Raw genomic sequence first — 22,495 nt, 5'->3', positions numbered from 1 at the left:
TGTGACTTCAGGTAACAGAAGACATGAAGTCGGTGGGCGCACCGTCCGGGCTGTATGGCGGATGGTCCAATACATCCCATTTGAATTGTTTGAGTAGTGCTTTGGTTACGAGCGCTGTGCGAGGCCGAGCGTTGTCATGAAGGAAGCGGACTCCACTTGTCAGCATTCCCTTGCGTTTGTTTTGAATTGCCCTTCAAAGACGTTTCAAAGTCTGGCAATATGTAGCAGCATTAATTATCGTTCCAGGAGGCATAAATTCCAACAGAAGAATGCCTTGTCTGTCGCAAAAAACAGAAGCTATGATTTTCTTCGCTGAAATCGACGTTTTGCATTTCTTGGCTTTTGGTGAATTCGAATGGCGCCATTGCATTGATTGTTGCTTGGATTCAGGTGTATGGTGATAAACCCACGTCTCGTCCCCTGTCACAATGTGATCAAGGAACTCATCACCTGCTTCAGCATAGCGTGTGAGGAAGTCGACTGCAAAGTCCATCCTTTTCTTTTTGTGTTTTTCCGTAAACAGTTTTCGAACCCAGGTCCACACAAGTTAGGGTTAACTTAAGAGTCACAACATCATAAAGAGTTGTCATTGACACGTGCGGTATGATCTGATGCAATTCTTTCAATGTGAGACGTCTATTCGCACAAATTGCTTCCTCCGTTCACCGAAGAAGGGCATCAAAGATCACAGATGGCCAACCTGTTCTTTGTTCGTCATGAACATTGGTCCTACCTTCAGAGAAATGACGACACCATTTTGTTACATTTTGTCGATTCATAATGTTCCCATAAACAGAAACAATTTCTTTGTGAATATCCGCTGGTCGCTGACCTTTTGCATGAAGAAAACATATGACGGAGCGCACTTCCCGCATTTGGCGGGATTCTGAATCAGCGCAGCCATTTTAAACACGACCTACGCCAACCAGAAGCAACGTTCAACTGCCGAACGACCGCGAGGAGAAAGCTAACGGTTCAAGACTAACACCAGTGTTGCCAACTTGCTCGCCAAAACTCTGCTGTTCCTCTGGGGTACGGTGTATTTTTACTTTCCGAAATACCCTCGTAGATGCTTAACAGTAGCTACCTTTACGTTAGGAATTGCATTAATATAAGCATTAACACTTGTAATGGTGTAATATGTAACCGAACTTTCTTCTGAGGAGAACGAGAACCCTATAATCGGATTCGGAGCCCGTAAGAAAGACTAGCTATTACTCGGCAAAATTTTCCTCAATTTGGAATACATTAGTATTCGACTAAAGAAAGTGGAGTCAGTTGTCGGCCAGTGCAAAGGCAACGTAACATCAGGGCCGGTGAAACAAAGGTTGAAAACCTTCGAAAAAAATCTTATTTCTCAATTGCAGCTGGTCATTAAGTAGGTTTTCTATATCAAGCAACAGGTATTTAAAGATTTGCAACTCCTCAACGATGTCAAGCCTAGTGCCTTTAACGTCGCAATTTAATAGCTCTGTGTCATTTGGTGGATTGGGAGCATGGGCCAATGGAACAGGGTGCTCGGCAAAAGTCGAGCCACGCGTGCCATCACCGCATTTCGTGGATATACACTCCTGGAAATTGAAATAAGAACACCGTGAATTCATTGTCCCAGGAAGGGGAAACTTTATTGACACATTCCTGGGGTCAGATACATCACATGATCACACTGACAGAACCACAGGCACATAGACACAGGCAACAGAGCATGTACAATGTCGGCACTAGTACAGTGTATATCCACCTTTCGCAGCAATGCAGGCTGCTATTCTCCCATGGAGACGATCGTAGAGATGCTGGATGTAGTCCTGTGGAACGGCTTGCCATGCCATTTCCACCTGGCGCCTCAGTTGAACCAGCGTTCGTGCTGGACGTGCAGACCGCGTGAGACGACGCTTCATCCAGTCCCAAACATGCTCAATAGGGGACAGATCCGGAGATCTTGCTGGCCAGGGTAGTTGACTTACACCTTCTAGAGCACGTTGGGTGGCACGGGATACATGCGGACGTGCATTGTCCTGTTGGAACAGCAAGTTCCCTTGTCGGTCTAGGAATGGTAGAACGATGGGTTCGATGACGGTTTGGATGTACCGTGCACTATTCAGTGTCCCCTCGACGATCACCAGTGGTGTACGGCCAGTGTAGGAGATCGCTCCCCACACCATGATGCCGGGTGTTGGCCCTGTGTGCCTCGGTCGTATGCAGTCCTGATTGTGGCGCTCACCTGCACGGCGCCAAACACGCATACGACCATCATTGGCACCAAGGCAGAAGCGACTCTCATCGCTGAAGACGACACGTCTCCATTCGTCCCTCCATTCACGCCTGTCGCGACACCACTGGAGGCGGGCTGCACGATGTTGGGACGTGAGCGGAAGACGGCCTAACGGTGTGCGGGACCGTAGCCCAGCTTCATGGAGACGGTTGCGAATGGTCCTCGCCGATACCCCAGGAGCAACAGTGTCCCTAATTTGCTGGGAAGTGGCGGTGCGGTCCCCTACGGCACTGCGTAGGATCCTACGGTCTTGGCGTGCATCCGTGCGTCGCTGCGGTCCGGTCCCAGGTCGACGGGCACGTGCACCTTCCGCCGACCACTGACGACAACATCGATGTACTGTGGAGACCTCACGCCCCACGTGTTGAGCAATTCGGCGGTACGTCCACCCGGCCTCCCGCATGCCCACTATACGCCCTCGCTCAAAGTCCGTCAACTGCACATACGGTTCACGTCCACGCTGTCGCGGCATGCTACCAGTGTTAAAGACTGCGATGGAGCTCCGTATGCCACGGCAAACTGGCTGACGCTGACGGCGGCGGTGCACAAATGCTGCGCAGCTAGCGCCATTCGACGGCCAACACCGCGGTTCCTGGTGTGTCCGCTGTGCCGTGCGTGTGATCATTGCTTGTACAGCCCTCTCGCAGTGTCCGGAGCAAGTATGGTGGGTCTGACACACCGGTGTCAATGTGTTCGTTTTTCCATTTCCAGGAGTGTATGTTCTTTATATCTAGCCGAGAAGACTCTTCGTGTCTGGCCGATGCAATAGCTCGGGCAATCACTACAGGTGATTTTGTACACCCCAGAACGAGATAATTTGTCATTAGTATTCTTTAACGAGTGGACCAAATTCTTTTTGACGCTGTTATTCGGAGAATATGCAATCTCTTTAAGAGTCACCCTGTTCTATATGGCGTTTTGCCTATGAAGGGGATAGAAATGAAGGTCGTGGAGTTATCCTCTGGTGCGACACCTAGTGTAGATGAGGTCGCAGTTTTCCTATTAAGGAGCTGTCTCACACTTTCTGGTTTATATCCATTATTATAGGCGATAACTTCTCGGATTTGCAACTCGTTCTCCTCTGCTGAAAGAGGAATGGCGAGCGCTCGGTGTATGCAAGAATGGAAGAAGGCCATTTTGTGGGTTTGGGAGTGTGTGGAGTCGGCTGGGATGATACGAGTATTATCGGAAAAGGTATTTTAACGAAAAATGTTAAACCTTATACGGTTGTCCTCTATTGGCAAATTTAGATCTAAATAATTCAATGATCTATTGGGAGATTCATTTTCCAGCGCAAAGCTTATTTCCTCGTGGAGCTTATTAAAAGTTGTGAAAATTTGATCTATATCGTCTTGAGAGCCGTTAATTATGAAGAGTTAGTCGTCTACATAGAAATAGCTATACTTCAAGATAATGCGCAAGAGAGTCATTAATTCATCTATTTCAGTGTCGGATAATTTTTTGTCGAAACGCAAGTTAGTTTCTAAAATGTCTCAAGTTTGGTTTACTGGCACGTTAGTGTACATACTTGTGATGTTAAAGGAAACGAGTCTGAAACCCTCCAGGTTTCTGGCTCTTCTACGTCAAAAGTGCGTGGTGTTGAGTAAACTGTGGCACTTTCTTCTAAGAAAATTGTGCAAAGACACAGCTGCGGAAGTTACTAATGTCACTTTTTCAGGACTTGAGTGCAAGAGAAAGGCAGCCAGAAAAGAATGTTTAATTATCGGATATTTCGCGCTAGAAGAACTGTGGAAGATTTTTTTGGAGTACTGTCAGCAGTTTTTCGATGTCTTAGAACAACTGTGTTCTAGAAAAATTGTGGAGATTTTTTTGGAATATTGTCAGCAGTTTTTCGGCGTCTTAGAACAAGTATGTTCTAAGAGACCGAAAAACTACTCACAATATTCCAAAAAAAATTCTTCACAATTCTTCTACCGCGAGATCTCCGATGATTAAACATTCTTTCCTGGCTGCGTTTCTCTTGTCACCATGTACTCTGAAACAGCAAAAGCGTCGTCTCCCACCATAAGAAATGGCTCTCCCGATTTATTCGAGAAAGTGGCCTTGGTGTGGGTAGAACAGTCTTTCCGTTAGAAAATCTCTCACCCATCTTGCAGCGGTTGAAGACACCACTATCTGAAGTACTTGCTTCGACACCTACTTCGTAACTGATTAAGTTGTAATGTCCGTTCACCAATGCTAGCAGCGCTACGCTAAGTGATCCAGCGTAATTATCGTACAATGATCCATTTCATGCTGGCTGCATTATTTCAATGCTTCGGCCATCTCTTGCACCAATACAACGTGGGAAATTCCATATGGTCTCAGATCCATTTGAAACTTCTTCCCATTCTTCCTTCGTAGATTGTTTCTACAAAAACAAGAAAAAAGTACTGTTAAAATTGAATCAATATCTTAATTAATAGCTTTATGGGGACAGTTTTTTATAGTTTGCATTTTGTGTATTTCAGAATGCATCAGAAACGTTTAATGGGCACCACCTAGCCACCACTGAAGAGGATAATGATGAAGACGGTGATGGTTCAGATGAATTTTTAACTAGCACCACTGAGATCCAATCTACAAACTTTAGTGAAGAAATCCCAGCTGCTACAACAAAACATCTTTGTACCTGCAGTGCCATCACCGTCATCCTCATCAGATGAAACTCCATACTCCCCATCGCCATCAACATCTGACAGAGATCCCAATTTTACAAGATAAAGAAGAAGAAGAAGAAGCCCACAGCTACAGAGCAAACTGTAACGTGCATAAATTCAGTTGCTTCATCATTACAAAATAAACAATTGTCATATCCAACAAATATTTTTCATTTGCAGATTGAATTGCATCTGAAATGAGAGAAATAAATTATGGAAAAGTGCTTGTTAAAGTAAAACGAAAAATTTGTGATGTAATACACAATGCAAAAGAAATGCTTGCTGATAAAGCTGAAGCCAAAGCCACTGCTGCTACTGCAGCAAAAACAATGACATTATTTTATGCAACAGAAAATGAGGCTGTAGTTGTAGATAACGTACAAATATTGACAACACGGATTGAGAAAACAGAGTGATATCTTTTCTTTTTCTTAATGAATTTTACAGAGCCAAATCGATATTTTTAAGAATAAATTATTTCATTTTATCAATCGTTTTTATTTTAATTTTAAGGCAGTGACCTCTGTTATATTCCATTTTGGATCTTGAAATATATTTTCATAACGTCCTTCCAGAGAGAAATTCTGGCAAGATATACTATATCTGAGTGTAAGTGCATGTTTTCGGCAACTTATACCATTTTACTTTTAAGTTTGAGGTATCTGGCAACTACTATTGCAATCTGAGACCATTTCAGTTTGTAGCCTTCAGATAGTAGGAAATTGGGAAGGAACTGAACATGTAATAAGTGATGTATAAATATGTTACGAATGCATAGTAAGCCAAATAATATTTACTTTTACAAAATCCTTGAACACATTCACTATAACCCAGCATATTCTAGGCACAATTGTACTCGATGAGAGGAAGTTAAACTTGTATAACTGTCATCTGTTGCCAAAAGTTGCAGAGTTACAAGAAGTTGTTCCGCTGGCGATATTGCGGCTCAAAAATTTGTGCCTTTCCGTTGTATATATGGTGCTACTAGCCTCAAGAGTTCATTCTGAAAAAATTCTAGAAAACCTTGCTTGTCTCCAATATAGTGTTTCTGCAGTACAGAGTTATAAGATCAATGAGTTTCTCTTTGTAACAGTAATTTTCTGGGCCACGTATGTCTCTTTTTGTGTTATGACAAGCAATTATACTAGAATTATTGTACAAAGTGCTAATGCATCTTCACATACAAAATAGATTTCCATTGCTTTTCTGTAACAAAAAAGAAAAACGTCGAATGTGTGTTTACAAGAGTTTGAAACTGTTGTCAATGTATTTCAACAGTTGACAGCAATTGTAAGTTTTCCAAACTCACAACAGTTGCAAGTTTGCCAAACTTACAATAAGCCTCAACTGCAAGGATTACGACAGACATCCGCCTTACGCAAACCAAGATCATCCTTTACAGAACCTAAAAGACCCTAAGCCCAGACGGCAGTCGTAAAACACATTTCACTTGAGATTGCCGCAAAATACGACCAATCCTGTTGAAAGTTCTCCCTGCGTGAGGCAAAAAAGGCCATAGACTTTGGTGCCACGTCGGAATTATCATCACTCACCCGGTACACGATTGGTCGACAGCTCAGCACACGTCTGATTTGTCTTTCACTACAACCATTCTGACGAAAGGCGATTTTGAGATGTGCTAACGCAGCTGACAAACTTTCAGCGTCTGAGGTGACATAGGCCTTGTAAACCAAGGTAAGAAGTACAATAGAATTCTTGCTAAGCCGGATGTTGACACCTTACAGCTTGTAGATACAACTCATTGTGAGTAGGCTTCCTACAAATGCTAGTAGGATAGCGTTGTTAAGGAAGCAGTTGAAATTAAATGAACAAGTAACCTTGTAAATTGAGGTGGACATTTTTTTTTTTAAATTCCGCGTTGAATCCTGCTCTCTCTCTCTCTCTCTCTCTCTCTGTTGTCAAAAAACGGAGGGACAGTTAATTTTACCTCACCCGTTGGTTATTAATTTCACTATACGTAAGTTCTGACGTCGTTCGTCTTTGGTTTGTGATGGCGCTACTGTTTACAATGTGTGTGTTACCTTTTCGCAATTGCTCTGCAATGGTATAGCTCATGAATACTCAACGGGTTGAGTATTTTATGGACAGAAGGTCTTCATGTATATTTCTGTCTCAGGTACTTTTATTTCCTATCACTGCTGGTGTTTACTGACCTGACAAGACGATAGTAACTTAACCGTCACATGCTTGGCTCCTGCTAAATAGCGCTAAGCAGGAACCACGAAGCAAATAAAAGCTGTTATTAAAACAAACAACGACCTGATGACTGCGGTTCTGCTGTAGACTCGCAAAGCGTATGGCATAAATTGTGGTAACACTACTTTTTTTAACATAAATTTGTTTCCTATGTACACGCCGAAACTAATTACACATACTAACTAACATACTTGAAGTAGGATACAATAGACTTTTCTTTCTGCTCTTTGCCAAATAAATCCAATTCCCAATTTCTAAATAAAATTTCCGCCAAGAAGTTGATTCCTAAAATAATGTTAAAAAAATCTGCTTTAATTTCGGCCTACGTTTGACAAGCATCAAGACCTTAGCGATGGCTCTGTTAATGAAGAGGCATTCTTTGTAGTTTTGACGACTGGTGATATTTGCTCTCGCTGCCTTCTTGGAAACGAGAATGATTCTAATTGCTGTAAATGAGGTCGAAAGACGACTCCTAGTTTCTGTTGGCATCCCTTTTAAGTGGAGTGCCTTTTAACGAGAGGCCAAGTCAGCCGTCGGCTCATTAAACAATCATGGCGGCTGTTTTCCAGGTCACGGCTTCACTATTACAGAGAATAGCAGTGCCCCAGTCTGCTCCCGACAAAACGATTTCACGGTCGGCTGTTAACTTCGCATCTTCCTCTTTCGGACCTATAGACACATTATAGCAGATTCGAGACGCTATCAAAGAAATTTCGTTAGTGATGCTTCTTTATAGAGTGAGATTTCTTAGTTTTCTTTTATTATAATGATTGCTGCACTTCATATATAGGGTGAAGAAAAATCGCATATTCGGCCGTCGCAGCACGATTCCACACGTGGTGGCACTACAAATACGTCTCTCGCAAAATTTAGTCCCGCGCATATTTCGGGCAGCAAATGGACGTTACAGATTGGCAATCTGGCAACACGGTACTCACGTGTACGGTAACTACCCCTGTCACAATACAGCAGTAGTGCAATGCAGAAGGCGCAGACGCTAGTGTTTTGGGGTAGCAAGCAAGAGATCGAGAGTTCGGTTCTGGGACGACACTTATTTATTTTCATGTGCTAAACGTAATCTGCGTGGTACGGTATCTGGCGCCTTAGTCGTCATACGACGTTTAAAGTGGGTCTTCTACAAAACGTTTGCGTTTACGTACTATGAACACAGAAATGGAAGTACAATCGTTTTCATTGTACAGCTTTTAAAGAAACCTTTTGCATGTCGTGGACGCGAATTGTTTCGAGCCACTCCATCTACTATATTTCTAATCTGTTTTGTGTGTACCCTCCCCTAATGGTCTCATCGAAACTGTTTGCAGATCACGTTGCTACACCTGCTGGTGACATAAAGCACTAATGAAATGTAATGGATCTGAACCTGGCAAGAATAATAGCAGGTATTAATCGATGGGACCATTGGGGGTGAGTACACAGAAAACAGGTTTGAAATCTAGTAGATGCAATGGTGTGGAACAATTCGCGTTTACGACGTGCAAAACGTTTCTTTGAAACGTGACCAATAAAAAGATTATATTTCCATTTCTGTGCTCGTAGTGTGTAACTGCAAGTGTTTTATAGAAAATCATTGTAATCCCTGTATGCGGATTAAGACGCCAGATGCCGAACTACGCAAACTACTTTTAGGGGGAAAAAATCAGGCTCGATACAGTATCGAACCCTCAACCTCCTGCATGCTAACCCAAAACGTTACCCACTGCACTTTTTTTTAACTGATCGTTATATTTGTTCGGGATGGACGTCCTATGACACTTATTGAAGTTCTTCGTTAATACATTAACTCGGTTTTTTTATTATTATTACAGAGGGCCGCTAACCCTCTGACAGAACACGCTAAGCTACCGTGCCGGCGCACTTAAGGGGCTCCGGAACGCCCTATACTTGCAATGTTAAAATAACGCTTATAAATTACATCTTTCCTCACAAAGTATTTGAGGTAGGAAGTTGAACTTTTTACAGATTATTTATTGGAATATGGGCTACAACTTAACACAGGGATTTTACAAAATTTTGGTTCAGTTATTAAAGATGATTTTTTTTCAATTGTAATGAAAATTCACATTTTTTGCAATTTTTTATTTATATATTCAAAAATATACAGTTTTTTGGAAAAAGGCTGTGTTAAATTATGCAGAAGGTACTGTGTAACATTTACTGAAAGTTTGAAACAAATATGTTTGGAAGATCCTTAGAAAACATGTAATTAGTATGAGAAAATAAAAGTTTTGGGAATCGAGCGACAAAGATTGGATTAACTTTTTAGTGCATTCCAGGTCCATAGGATGGATTATCTTCATCCTCTGCAAACTCCTCCTCCAGCTTCCTCTTGTTCTTCCTCCTGTTTACTCTTGCTTGTATTTCTAGACTCTTTACAGCCCTGTCTGCAGCCCGAAGGCGTTCCTTGTCTTAAGCAAGCATCGCTCGTACCATGTTAGAACCTATCTTCATTCCCATATTTCTAAATACCTTTGGCTTTCCAACAGTTCTCCTTTTCTTAAAAGCCTTCAGAGGATTTCTAATAACTTTACTTTTACTCATTATTATACATCAACAAAACAGAGACTCAAGAAACAGAATTAATTACGAATATTTTCGAGATAACGACAGAGTAAATAAACATGAAACAATCCCCAATCACACCAGCGATATATATTGAACCATCACAGGTTAGCCACAACACATACTTTATCTCACATCACTAAAATGTACCTGATGAACACGGACGTTAATAATAATACCATTTGACAGCAGTTTAACAGCGCCACAGTGGGTCACGCCCATGTAGAACATATTTCAAAAAAAAATTTAAAAATAGTTGTAGTCTTCGGAATTGAATAAATTATATATCTATTAAAAGGTAATAGTCTGCAGATTCAGAAAACGCAAAAAAGTAAAAATTGAACTTTTCATGATTTTGAGCCTTTCCGGAGCCCCTTAAAGAAATCTTTTGCATGTCGTGGACGCGAATTGTTTCGAGCCACTCCATCTACTATATTTCTAATCTGCTTTGTGTGTACCCTCCTCTAATCGTCTCATCGAAACTGTTTGCAAATCACGTTGCTACACCTGCTGGTGACATAAAGCACTAATGAAATGTAATGGATCTGAACCTGGCAAGAATAATAGCAGGTATTAATCGATGGGACGATTGGGGGTGAGTACACAGAAAACAGGTTTGAAATCTAGTAGATGCAATGGTGTGGAACAATTCGCGTTTACGACGTGCAAAACGTTTCTTTGAAACGTGACCAATAAAAAGATAATATTTCCATTTCTGTGCTCGTAGTGTGTAACTGCAAGTGTTTTCTAGAAAATCATTGTAATCCCTGTATGCGGATTAAGACGCCAGATGCTGAACTACGCAAACTACTTTTAGGGGAAAAAAATCAGCCTCGACACAGTATCGAACCCTCAACCTCCTGCATGCTAACCCAAAACGTTATCCACTGCCCTTTTTTTTAACTGATCGTTATATTTGTTCGGGATGGACGTCCTATGACACTTGTTGAAGTTCTTCGTTAATACATTAACTCGGCTTTTTTTATTATTATTACAGAGGGCAGCTAACCCTCTGACAGAACACGCTGAGCTACCGTGCCGGCGCACTTAACTGCACAGCAGTACTGGTATATCGTCAACAGAGGTAGTTATAGTACACGTGATTACAGTGTTGCCAGATTTCCAATCTTTAACCCCCCCCTCCGATGCGCGAGTTTTTCTTCACCCTGTATACTCTGCACTCTATAAACTATTGCTGGTCTTAGATTTATTGGTAGCATCTATCGTGGTACATCATATACTGTTTTGGGTTCACATTTAGTTAGGGAATTTAGGAACACACAACCTGTAGCTGTGTATACTTCTATCGTAGTACTGACACAGAAAATTCGAACATAAATTTTATTGTTTCAAATTTACATGAAAATGATAAAGAAATTACTGACATGCAATTATAAACACCGCATCAATTTCCAGTTCTATTAGCTACCGACTCTCCATAAATTTTATGCTTTGCTGTTTATCACGTACACTGTCTCACAAGGAAAATGAGGCATCCAAAACACATGGTCAAATGTCAATGTAACTTAGCAAACCTACACGCCATCGGCTGGGATGTACATGGTTGGAGATGCTAATCTCTGTGACAGGTGGAATGGCCAGCAGAGTGAATTAGTGTTGCTCGTTTTTAGTGTTGTTCTGAGGCCTCGTGAGGTGTATATAAGGGACATGGACAGCATCAAACAGAGCATGAGCATAGTGAAGGACACAGAGATGCCACATGTTCGTCTGAGACAGTGTTATCATCACCTGAGGGAGTTTGTGCGTCACCATTTGGCCAGCTGATCGAATCGTCCAGTATTAAGATTTGTGGAGCATTCAGATCTGAAAGTGGTCCAATGATGGACTGCACGGGAAATTGAGGGCAGGCTTAGTGGTCGTCTAGAGGTTTTCATAGACTGTGATCTTCCACTACAAAGGAGGATCACCGTCTTTTTTTTCTTTTTTTCCCCTCCTTTCTTTTTGTCGTCGGTCTTGTGACTGGTTTGAAGCGGCTCACCACGAATTCCTCTCCTGTGCCAGACTCTTCATGTCATAGTTGCACTTGTAACCTACGTCCTCAATTATTTGCTTGATGTATTCCAATCTCTGTCTTCCTCTACAGTTTTGCCATCTACAGCTCCCTCTATTACCGTGGGAGTCATTCCCTGTTGTCTTAAAAGATGTCCTATCTTCATGTCTTTGTCAGTCTTTTCTGTATATTCCTTTCCTCTCCCATTCTGCGTGTGATCTCCTTATTCCCTGCCTTATCAGTCCAACTAATTTTCGACATTCATCTGTAGCACCAAATGTCAAGTGCTTCAATTCTCTTCTGTTCTGGTTTTTCCACATTCCATGTTTCACCACGATACAATGCTGTGCTCCAAACATACATTCTCAGAAATTTCTTCCTCATATTAAGGCTTATGTTTGATACTATAGTGGCCAACACGAAAGTAGAGTCCTCAAGGTCACGGTTGCTGCCTGCCGTCAGCAGGGGGTGCGGGCAGTGATTCGCCCGCCTCTCGGCTTTGTTGCCATCTAGGTAGCGTTAGTGGTGCAGTAGGTCAGAGCAGCTGAAAGCTCAGTGTTACCGTGCTACGTCGAGTGTTCACATCTGATCTCAGTGCCTTACTGTCTTTAGAAAGGTGCTTTGACGTGTGTTTGGTGGTGAACAACAATGCAGGAGCAACGGCCTACTTGTAGCACTCCTCCGGTCGGTGTGCGGAAAGGGCGGAAAGACTTTCGTAAACAATCGAAAGTTAACATATCGAATGTACTCAAGTTTTTTAATGATCTAACCGACAATGAAGAAGCTAGGAATAACTTAAATTTTGCGCAAATTCATAAAATTACTGCTAAAGTGTATGGTATCTCAGTAATCTGTAGGCTGTATTAGGAAATCTGTGTCATTGGCAGAATCTCCAGAATGTCTCGATTCTCCAAGAAAGGGATACGAACGTGAACGGGAATCAACCGACTTTGACGAGTTTAACAAAGAGCTCGTGCATAGAACTGTACTTGGATATTACGACAGAGGAGAGTATCCATTGGCTAAAAAAATACAGGCTGATCTCCGTGAAAAAATTAATTACTCGGGCTCAGAGACCTCCGTTCTTCGTCTTCTCCACTCGTTTGGTTTCCGATTCAAGAAGTGTAATGGAAGTGTAATGACGGACGGAAATTCTTAATGGAATGCAGAGACATTGCAGCAGCAAAAGCGAAGTTTTTGCTTACAATGCATTTCTTGCGTGCTGAAGACACCAGGCCGAGAGTGTACTTGGATGAAACCTGGGTTATACAGAAGCACACCAATAAATATATATGGCACGACTCCAAAGGAAACGGCGGTTTCAAAGTGCCTACTGGTAGAGGTGGCCGATTAATCATCGCTCAAGCTGGTTCATTAACCACAGGCTTCATACCAGAGGCCATACTTGTTTTTCGTGGAGGGAAAAGTTCTTGCCAATCCGATTACCATTCAGAAATGAATGGAGAAGTTTTAAAGAATTGGTTTATTTGACTGTTGTCTGTGCTGGAAGAAGGGTCAATTGTCGTGATGGATAACGCCAGCTAACACTCCATTCAGATAGAAAAGTTGCCACGTTCGAATTGGCGCAAGGCAAATATTATGGAGTGGTTAAAGAGAAAGAATGTTTCATTTTCAGTCGATGATACGAAGGCTGAACTCCTGTCTCAGGAAGAAATCGTAGGTGCCAAAAAGACGTACGAATTAGATCAACTGGCAAGTGAAATGGGACACCAAGTGGTACGTCTACCACCGTATCACTGCCAGTATAATCCCACTGAATTGATATGGGCCCAAGTAAAGCGAGAAATAGCGAAAAGAAATACTTCTTTCAAACTTGCTGATGTCGAGAAGCTAACACACGAAGCTCTTGACAATGTTACTCAGCAGGACCGGGAGATGTGCGTAAAACACGCAGAAGCATTGCAAGAAACTGATTTCTTGAACCAGGGTTTAAGACACGATAGTGGAATCTGTGATGATACGCCTGGCTGAAACAAGCGACGGTGAATCTGAAGGCACGGAGGTAGAAGATCCTTCAGTTTAGGTAAGTGTCGTCTATGACTTACATGTTTGTCTATTCATTTCAGTTATAGAGGACATACTGCGAATGTTTCTCCCTTACACTAGACGTCTGATAAATTTATCAGAAGTGGTGGCGATTAGTTTACTTGACAGTAACTGTCAATTAAAATACAATTGTAAATTAAGCATTAATTAACAACAGTTTTTCCTAAAATTCTGTATCAAAAAAATGGTTCAAATGGCTCTGAGCACTATGGGACTCAACTGCTGAGGTCATTAGTCCCCTAGAACTTAGAACTAGTTAAACCTAACTAACCTAAGGACATCACACACATCCATGCCCGAGGCAGGATTCGAACCTGCGACCGTAGCGGTCTCGCGGTTCCAGACTGCAGCGCCAGAACCGCGCGGCCACTTCGGCAGGCAAAATTCTGTATCGAATGTCTTTACATTCGGATGTAATCTTATTGCATTCGGTTTACTTGTAATTCGAAATTTAACTCCGTTTTCTCATACAAGAATTTACTGGCTGTTTCGTAGTAAGGGTAATGCAATTCATAAAATGACAAAACATTGTGGTGCTTCTGTATCGACTGTTTATTTAAAGAAGAGGTTTTTGTGTACCAAGCACGTATTGCATGCTGAGAATAATAGGCTTACAACAAATTTAGATAAAACTTGGGTTTCACAAAACCTTTTGAACAGTGAAAATATTGGCTTCAAAATAACTATAACTGCTTTTGCGTAGCGTATATTGGCGTTTTGAGTGATGGATGCAATGACGAAGGATATGTATTAGCAGCCAGTAAAATATTTTCGGGAAGTAGTGAATATTCTCGGTCATATTAAAGCGAACCGTCAGAACAAAACTCTTGGCAACGGCCTACAACGACTCGCGCGCTGCTGCGCACGGAATATCTCGGGAGTAATTTGCCTCTGTACGTGATACGATACAATAATGATGTCTGAAATGTTACCAAAAATAATTTTGTAGTTTTCTTAAGAACTTTCTCGCGGCAAGTTTCTTAGCCGTCCGACATAACGAAAATTCATCAGCGACTACATTTTTCGCTACGCAATCGGCCGAGTTTCACACCTCTTATAATATTTTGTTTTTTTTTTTATCTCAGAATACTTTTATGTTTCCGAAATAAAAGACGTAGCATATGCATCTGTAGACTTTGAGAATGTAAATATATTTTTTTCAGTCCAATTACATCAGTGATTCTGTTGTCACCACAGGTTGAAGTAAAAAATTATTTTCCTCCAAAATTTCTTGTAACGTTAGTTTTCATTTTTTTTCCTAGAAGCTAGTGTGAATTTTCTTTTGGAAAGTACTCCATCATATTCCAGACTAAAAATAGAGCTGCCCAATATTTGTTTTGAATTTTTACGAACATTTGAATTCATCACTATAAAAAAAAACTGGCAATGCTGTAAGATGGCGAGATGACCTTGAAGCCCTACATTCGCGCCGGTCACTATAGTAGACTTCTCTTGGCCAGGAATGCCAATGCCAGTCTGCTTTTGATGTCCTCCTTGCTCCGTCCGTCATTGGTTATTTTGCTGCCTAGGTAGCAGAATTCCTTAATTTCATCTGCTTCGTGACCATCAATCCTGAAGTTAAGTTCTCGCTGTTCTCATTTCTGCTGCTTCTCATTACTTTCGTCTTTCTTCGATTTACTCTCAGTTCATACTCTGTACCCGTTAGATTGTTCATTCCATTCAGCATATCATTTAATTCTTCTTCACCTTCAGTCAGGATCGCAATGTCATCAGCGAATCGTATCATTGATATTCTTTCACCTTGAATTTTAATTCGCCTTCTGTACCTGCACCTCTTTTTTATTTCCATTATTGCTTCTTCGATGTACAGATTAAACAGTAGGGGGGGGGGGAGACTACATCTCTGTCTTACCCCTTTTTCAGTCTGAGCGCTTCGTTCTTGGTCACATACTCCTGTTATTCGCTCTTGGTATGTACTGTATATTACCCATCTCTCCTTCTAGCCTACCCATATTTTTCTCATAATTTCGAACATCTTGCACCATCACCGCACTGTGCATGCTCTTGACATCTCCGCCTGTCAATCGAGAACAAGTAATGGACTTCCAGCAAGGTTCTGTGACATCCATCACGACTGGTTGGAGACGAGCAGCAGCCAGACTATGGAATTACTGTCGTTATCACAGCAACACAAACGGCTGCGTTTAGAATGGTACTGTCATTGGTGGTTCATTTGGGTGGGGGGCGGGGGGGGGGGGGGAGTGGACTAAACAGTGAGGTCATCAGTGCCATCGGATTAGGGAAGGATGGGGTAGGAAGTTGGCTGTGCCCTTTCGAAGGAACCACCACAGGATTTGCCTGAAGCGATTTAGTGAAATCACGGAACCCCTGAATCAGGATGGCCACTTGTGGGTTTGAAGCGTCGTCGTCTCGAATGCGAGAATGGTGTCGTGACCGGGATTCATGGAATGCTGGTAAATGCCGTCGCTCAACACGCGACGAATGGCAGTCCTGCACTGCCCTGGATGAACGTCGCCAGCAAGAGTGTCGGCGATCCGGGAGAGGTCCCATTTTTCCAATATTCTGGAAAGGAACAGCGGTGTTACGACTCAGGTCCTGGTGTGGGGAACCGTTGGGTGTGACTTCACCTCACGGCTGGTAGTGACTGACGGCACAACAGTACGTCGTGGACCGTGTCCGTCCTCATGTGTCACCTTTCATGCTGCGGTATCGTTGTTCCATTTTTCAACAGGACAACGCTCGTCCACACACAGCACGTTTCTTTTGAACTGTTTGCGTGATGCAGAGGTACTGTGTTGGTCGCAGCAAGGTACCCGGACCAGTCCCCAATTGACCAAGTAGAAACCATGAGAGTAAACGAGCAGTCGGACTACCCCAGAACTCTAAAGCGGTCCTGCGCCTGTTGCGCGGACATACTTTGTACTGCGACCGGATGACTCAACATGGCGCGAGACAATGTCGGCTGCCTCTTCGCTAAAACGACAGCTGATTGTTTCTGTCCGTGCCCATGTCGGCGCAGCTACCGCCGGAAGCAATCTACAGAGCCGGAGACTTTCCACTGCTAACGGAGCGATTTGAGTGTGGAAATGTACCAGTGTCTCATTCGTCGATGCATCTCAAGTTGTGGACGCTTCTAGAACAACGTAATTTAGTAGGAGTGATAATGCGAAACTTCGTGCTCTTGCGGCGGGATATCTGAAAACCAAATGGAATACTCACATCTGTTTTTAAATTTCTAAGCTTCTGAAAACGGGCCAAGGTAACAAGGCGGCAAGTAACCAACTGCTCCCGCGAAATTACCAACTAATGAGATTTTTAAATTACCTCGACTGAGAACACGGTTTGCACTGACATCTTAAGGGAGGTGCATTTTGACTGTCACAGCGCCGGCCGCGGTGGTCTAGCGGTTCTGGCGCTGCAGTCCGGAACCGCGGGACTGCTACGGTCGCAGGTTCGAATCCTGCCTCGGGCATGGGTGTGTGTGATGTCCTTAGGTTAGTTAGATTTAAGTAGTTCTAAGTTCTAGGGGACTTATGACCTAAGATGTTGAGTCCCATAGTGCTCAGAGCCATTTTTTGACTGTCACAGCCACTTTATTAAAAAGAAAGAAAAAAATGAACTCCGCCCGAACAGGCCATGAAGACCCAACGCTACCGACCGGCTACCGTGTCAACCTTAGCCCTTCGGCGTCACTGGATGCGGATATGGAGGGGCATGTGGTCAGCACACCGCTCTCCCGGCCGTATGTCGGTTTCCAGGACTGGAGCCGCTACTTCTCAATCAAGTAGCTCCTCAATTTGCCTCACAAGGGCTGAGTGCACCCCGCTTGCCAACAGAGCTTGGCATACCGGATGGTCACCCATCCAAGTGCTAGCCCAGCCCGAGAGCGCTTAACTTCGGTGATCTGACGGGAACCGGTGTTACCATAGCGGCAAGGCCGTTGGCCACGTTATTTACAGAAGAAGGTAAAAACTGATAAAAGCCGACGTCATGGAAGACCAGTTTGGATTCTGGAGACATGAAGCAAAACATGAGGCAATACCGACTCTACGCCTTATCTTAGAGCATGGATTGAGGAAAGAGAAACATACGTTTATAGCGAACGGCTGAAAGCAAGGGGAAACTACAGCCGTAATTTTTCCCGAGGGCGCCGGCCAGGGTGGCCGAGCGGTTCTAGGCGCTACAGTCTGGAACCGCGCGACCGCTACGGTCGCAGGTTCGAATCCTGCCTCGGGCATGGATGTGTGTGATGTCCTTAGGTTAGTTAGGCTTAAGTAGTTCTAAGTTCTAGGGGACTTATGACCTCAGATGTTAAGTCCCATAGTGCTCAGAGCCATTTTTCCCGAGGGCATGCAGCTTTACTGAATGGTTAGAAGTATTTGTATGGAGTGTACCGTGTATGGAAGTGAAACATGGACGATAAATAGTTTGGAAAAGAAGAGAATAGAAGCATTCGAAATGTGGTGCTACAGAAGAATGCTGAAGATTAGATGGGAAGATCACATAACTAATGAGGAGGTATTGAATAGAACTGGCGAGAAGAGGAGTTTGCGGCACAACTTGACAAGAAGAAGGGACCGGTTGGTATGACATGTTTTGAGGCATGAGGGGATCACAAATTTAGCATTGGAGGGCAGCGTGGAGGGTAAAAATCGTAGAGGGAGACCAAGAGATGAATACACTAAGCAGATTCAGAAGGATGTAGGTTGCAGTAAGTACTGGGAGATGAAGATGCTTGCACAGGATGGAGTAGCATGGAGAGCTGCATCAAACCAGTCTCAGGACTGAAGACAACAACAACAACGTTTATAGCATTTGTAGACTTAGAGAAAAAAATGGTTCAAATGGCTCTGAGCACTATGGGACTCAACCGCTGAGGTCATTAGTCCCCTAGAACTTAGAACTAGTTAAACCTAACTAACCTAAGGACATCACAAACATCCATGCCCGAGGCAGGATTCGAACCTGCGACCGTAGCGGTCTTGCGGTTCCAGACTGCAGCGCCTTTAACCGCACGGACACTTCGGCCGGCAGACTTAGAGAAAGTTTTTGACAATTTAGACTGGGATATTCTCTTTGAAGTTCTGAAGGTAGCAGGGGTAAAATAGTGCGAACGAAAGTTTACATAAAACTTTTACAGTCGGCAGTTACAAGCATCGAGGAGCATGAAAGGCAAGCAGTGCGTGAGAAGGGAGTGAGACGGGGCTGTAGGCTGTCACCGACATTTTCGGTCTGTACACTGAGCAAGCAGTAAAGGAAACCAAGGAGAAATCTGGAAAGGGAATTAAAATTCAGGGAAAAGAAATAAAAGGTTTGCCGATTGCACAATAGTTCTGTGGGAGACGACAAAGGACTTGGAAGAGCAGTTGAACGGCATGGACACTGTTTTGAGAAGAGATTATAACATGAACAGAAAGAAAAGTAGAACAAGGATAATGGAATGGAGGCGATGCAGAGGAAATTAGGATATGAAATGAGACATGAAAAGTGGCAGATGGTGTTTGTTATTTGGGGAACGAAATAGCTGGTGATAGCGGATGTAGAGTTGATATGAAACGAAGACTTGCAATGGCAAGAAAAGCGTTTGTGTAGAAGAGAAATTTGTAATCATTGAATATGAATTTAAGTGTTGGGAAGACGTTTCTGAAGATATATTTTTGTGAAATGTAGCCACGTACGGAAGTAAAACACGAACGACGATCAGTTTACACAAGAAGACAATACTAGCTTCTGAAATGTGGTGCTAGAGAAGAAAGCTGAAGGTTGGGCTGGTAGATTGCGTAACTTATGACAAGGTACTGAATAGAATTGGACAGAAAAGAAATTTGTGGCACAACAATTGTAGAGGGAGGGCAAGAGATGAATACAGTAAACAGGTGAAAAGGACGTAGGTTGCAGTAGCTACTCGGATATGAAGAGTTGCAGTAGTTACTCGGAGATGAAGAGTTGCAGTAGTTACTCGGAGATGAAGAGTTGCAGTCGTTACTCGGAGGTGAAGAGTTGCAGTAGTTACTCGGAGATGAAGAGTTGCAGTAGCTACTCGGAGATGAAGAGTTGCAGTAGTTACTCGGAGATGAAGAGTTGCAGTCGTTACTCGGAGGTGAAGAGTTGCAGTAGTTACTCGGAGATGAAGAGTTGCAGTCGTTACTCGGAGGTGAAGAGTTGCAGTAGTTACTCGGAGATGAAGAGTTGCAGTAGCTACTCGGAGATGAAGAGTTGCAGTAGTTACTCGGAGATGAAGAGTTGCAGTCGTTACTCGGAGGTGAAGAGTTGCAGTAGTTACTCGGAGATGAAGAGTTGCACTAGTTACTCGGAGATGAAGAGTTGCAGTAGTTACTCGGAGATGAAGAGTTGCAGTCGTTACTCGGAGATGAAGAGTTGCAGTAGTTACTCGGAGATGAAGAGTTGCAGTAGTTACTCGGGGATGAAGAGTTGCAGTAGTTACTCGGAGATGAAGAGTTGCAGTAGTTACTCAGAGATGAAGAGTTGCAGTAGTTACTCGGAGGTGAAGAGTTGCAGTAGTTACTCTGAGATGAAGAGTTGCAGTAGTTACTCGGAGATGAAGAGTTGCAGTAGTTACTCGGAGATGAAGAGTTGCAGTAGTTACTCGGAGATGAAGAGTTGCAGTAGTTACTCGGAGATGAAGAGTTGCAGTAGTTACTCGGAGATGAAGAGTTGCAGTAGTTACTCGGAGATGAAGAGTTGCAGTAGTTACTCGGAGATGAAGAGTTGCAGTAGTTACTCGGAGGTGAAGAGTTGCAGTAGTTACTCTGAGATGAAGAGTTGCAGTAGTTACTCGGAGATGAAGAGTTGCAGTAGTTACTCGGAGATGAAGAGTTGCAGTAGTTACTCGGAGATGAAGAGTTGCAGTCGTTACTCGGAGGTGAAGAGTTGCAGTAGTTACTCGGAGATGAAGAGTTGCAGTAGCTACTCGGAGATGAAGAGTTGCAGTAGTTACTCGGAGATGAAGAGTTGCAGTAGTTACTCGGAGATGAAGAGTTGCAGTAGTTACTCGGAGATGAAGAGTTGCAGTAGTTACTCGGAGATGAAGAGTTGCAGTAGTTACTCGGAGATGAAGAGTTGCAGTAGTTACTCGGAGATGAAGAGTTGCAGTAGCTACTCGGAGATGAAGAGTTGCAGTAGTTACTCGGAGATGAAGAGTTGCAGTAGTTACTCGGAGATGAAGAGTTGCAGTAGTTACTCGGAGATGAAGAGTTGCAGTAGTTACTCGGAGATGAAGAGTTGCAGTAGTTACTCGGAGATGAAGAGTTGCAGTAGTTACTCGGAGATGAAGAGTTGCAGTAGCTACTCGGAGATGAAGAGTTGCAGTAGTTACTAGGAGATGAAGAGCCTTGCATTGGACGGAATTGTGCGGAGACCTTCAACAAACTAGTCTTCTGACTGAAGACTACAGCAGCAGCAACAACATCAACAACAGTTGCGTTATATACTAACGTAATCAAACGGCACAATCATTACATAAGCAGTTCAGCATGGACAGTAAAAAAACTAGGTCGCCAAGTCTCGACGTGCTTTTATGTTTTCCTACAAACACGCACCCTAGTTAAGACGCACACACCGCTCTGCTATACACAGGTGCTCTGTCTCGACGGGCGATAATCTTTAAGCACACGTCTATACGATGCGGCATCTCTCGTATCCAGGTTTCCATCTCCTTCTGTCTTGCCAGACTCGTTCCTTTCTGCATCGCACGCCTCATTCCATTGGTCCAGTGTTGCCGGGGGTCGTCGTCTTTCTAATGTGTCGTGGAGGATTGCGGTGTCACATTTTAGAGAGGTAGCTTTTACTCTGACATTGTTTTAAGATGTTCGTATTATTTTAAGCGTTTGTCTTCTATTGTATCTACAATATCCTTCACAACTCCCATCTGTTCTCGTTGCACTACACAACTTGGTCACCAAATCACTATTTTCATTGCCCATAACTTTTTTCATTGACCCTGGACCACAGTTCAGCACTAGACTACTAAAATACTATACTACTACTACTACTACTACTATACTACTATGCTCTCAACTACAGTTTTCCATATCCTACTTTTCAAATTTTTTTACGTAGTATTATTCCAAATAATAGAGTGAAGCCGCTTAATTACCACCTTTGCTATTCTGTGCTTTATTGCCTCGTTTCTTCCATCTTGTCCGAAATGATTCTCTCTAAATATTTAGGCTGTGTGTTCGACTACATTTTACTATAGGCCCGTCATCCATAACAAGATCCCTTCCTGTGCCTCCGACAACTAAGTATTGAGTCTTTCTGAAATTTATTTTCATATACCACAGCTCATATTCTTCTTTAACAAACCTTAACATGTAATATACATCCTCTCCTTCATCGGCCTGACTGTCGGCAAAATTTAGAGAGGACGCTTGCACAACGCTTGATGGCTCTTAGAAACTGCGTTTTAACAGCTTATGTTTCTCTATTTTCTCCATAATCCATGTTTCAATTAGATATGCAAGCGACTGGTACTGCCATTGTTTATAGAATTTCATTCCAGTATCTTCAGGTGTTTTGTGATTCCTTGTTTTTTTTTTTTTACACTTATCGGTGTTTGTTGTAATTGTATTAAAATTTCATCGTAAAAAAATAAAAATGTTTGTCTCTTCGCAGTGAGCAGATGCCAAACATTGTTTTTACTGGGTCCTTTTCGGTGAAAGCTATCGTCGTATGTTTCTACTTCTG

General features: G+C 42.9%; 1 pseudogene; it reads right to left on the bottom strand.

Moving 5' to 3' along the window:
- Window positions 1-17,616: 17,616 nt before the first annotated feature.
- On the bottom strand, window positions 17,617-17,734 carry LOC126203020 (5S ribosomal RNA; annotated as a pseudogene).
- Between the last annotated feature and the right edge of the window lie 4,761 nt (window positions 17,735-22,495).

This window comes from Schistocerca nitens, chromosome 1 (genome assembly GCF_023898315.1).
Source record: "Schistocerca nitens isolate TAMUIC-IGC-003100 chromosome 1, iqSchNite1.1, whole genome shotgun sequence".
Lineage (NCBI taxonomy): Eukaryota > Metazoa > Arthropoda > Insecta > Orthoptera > Acrididae > Schistocerca > Schistocerca nitens.
This window is presented reverse-complemented; position numbering and strand designations above follow the sequence as displayed.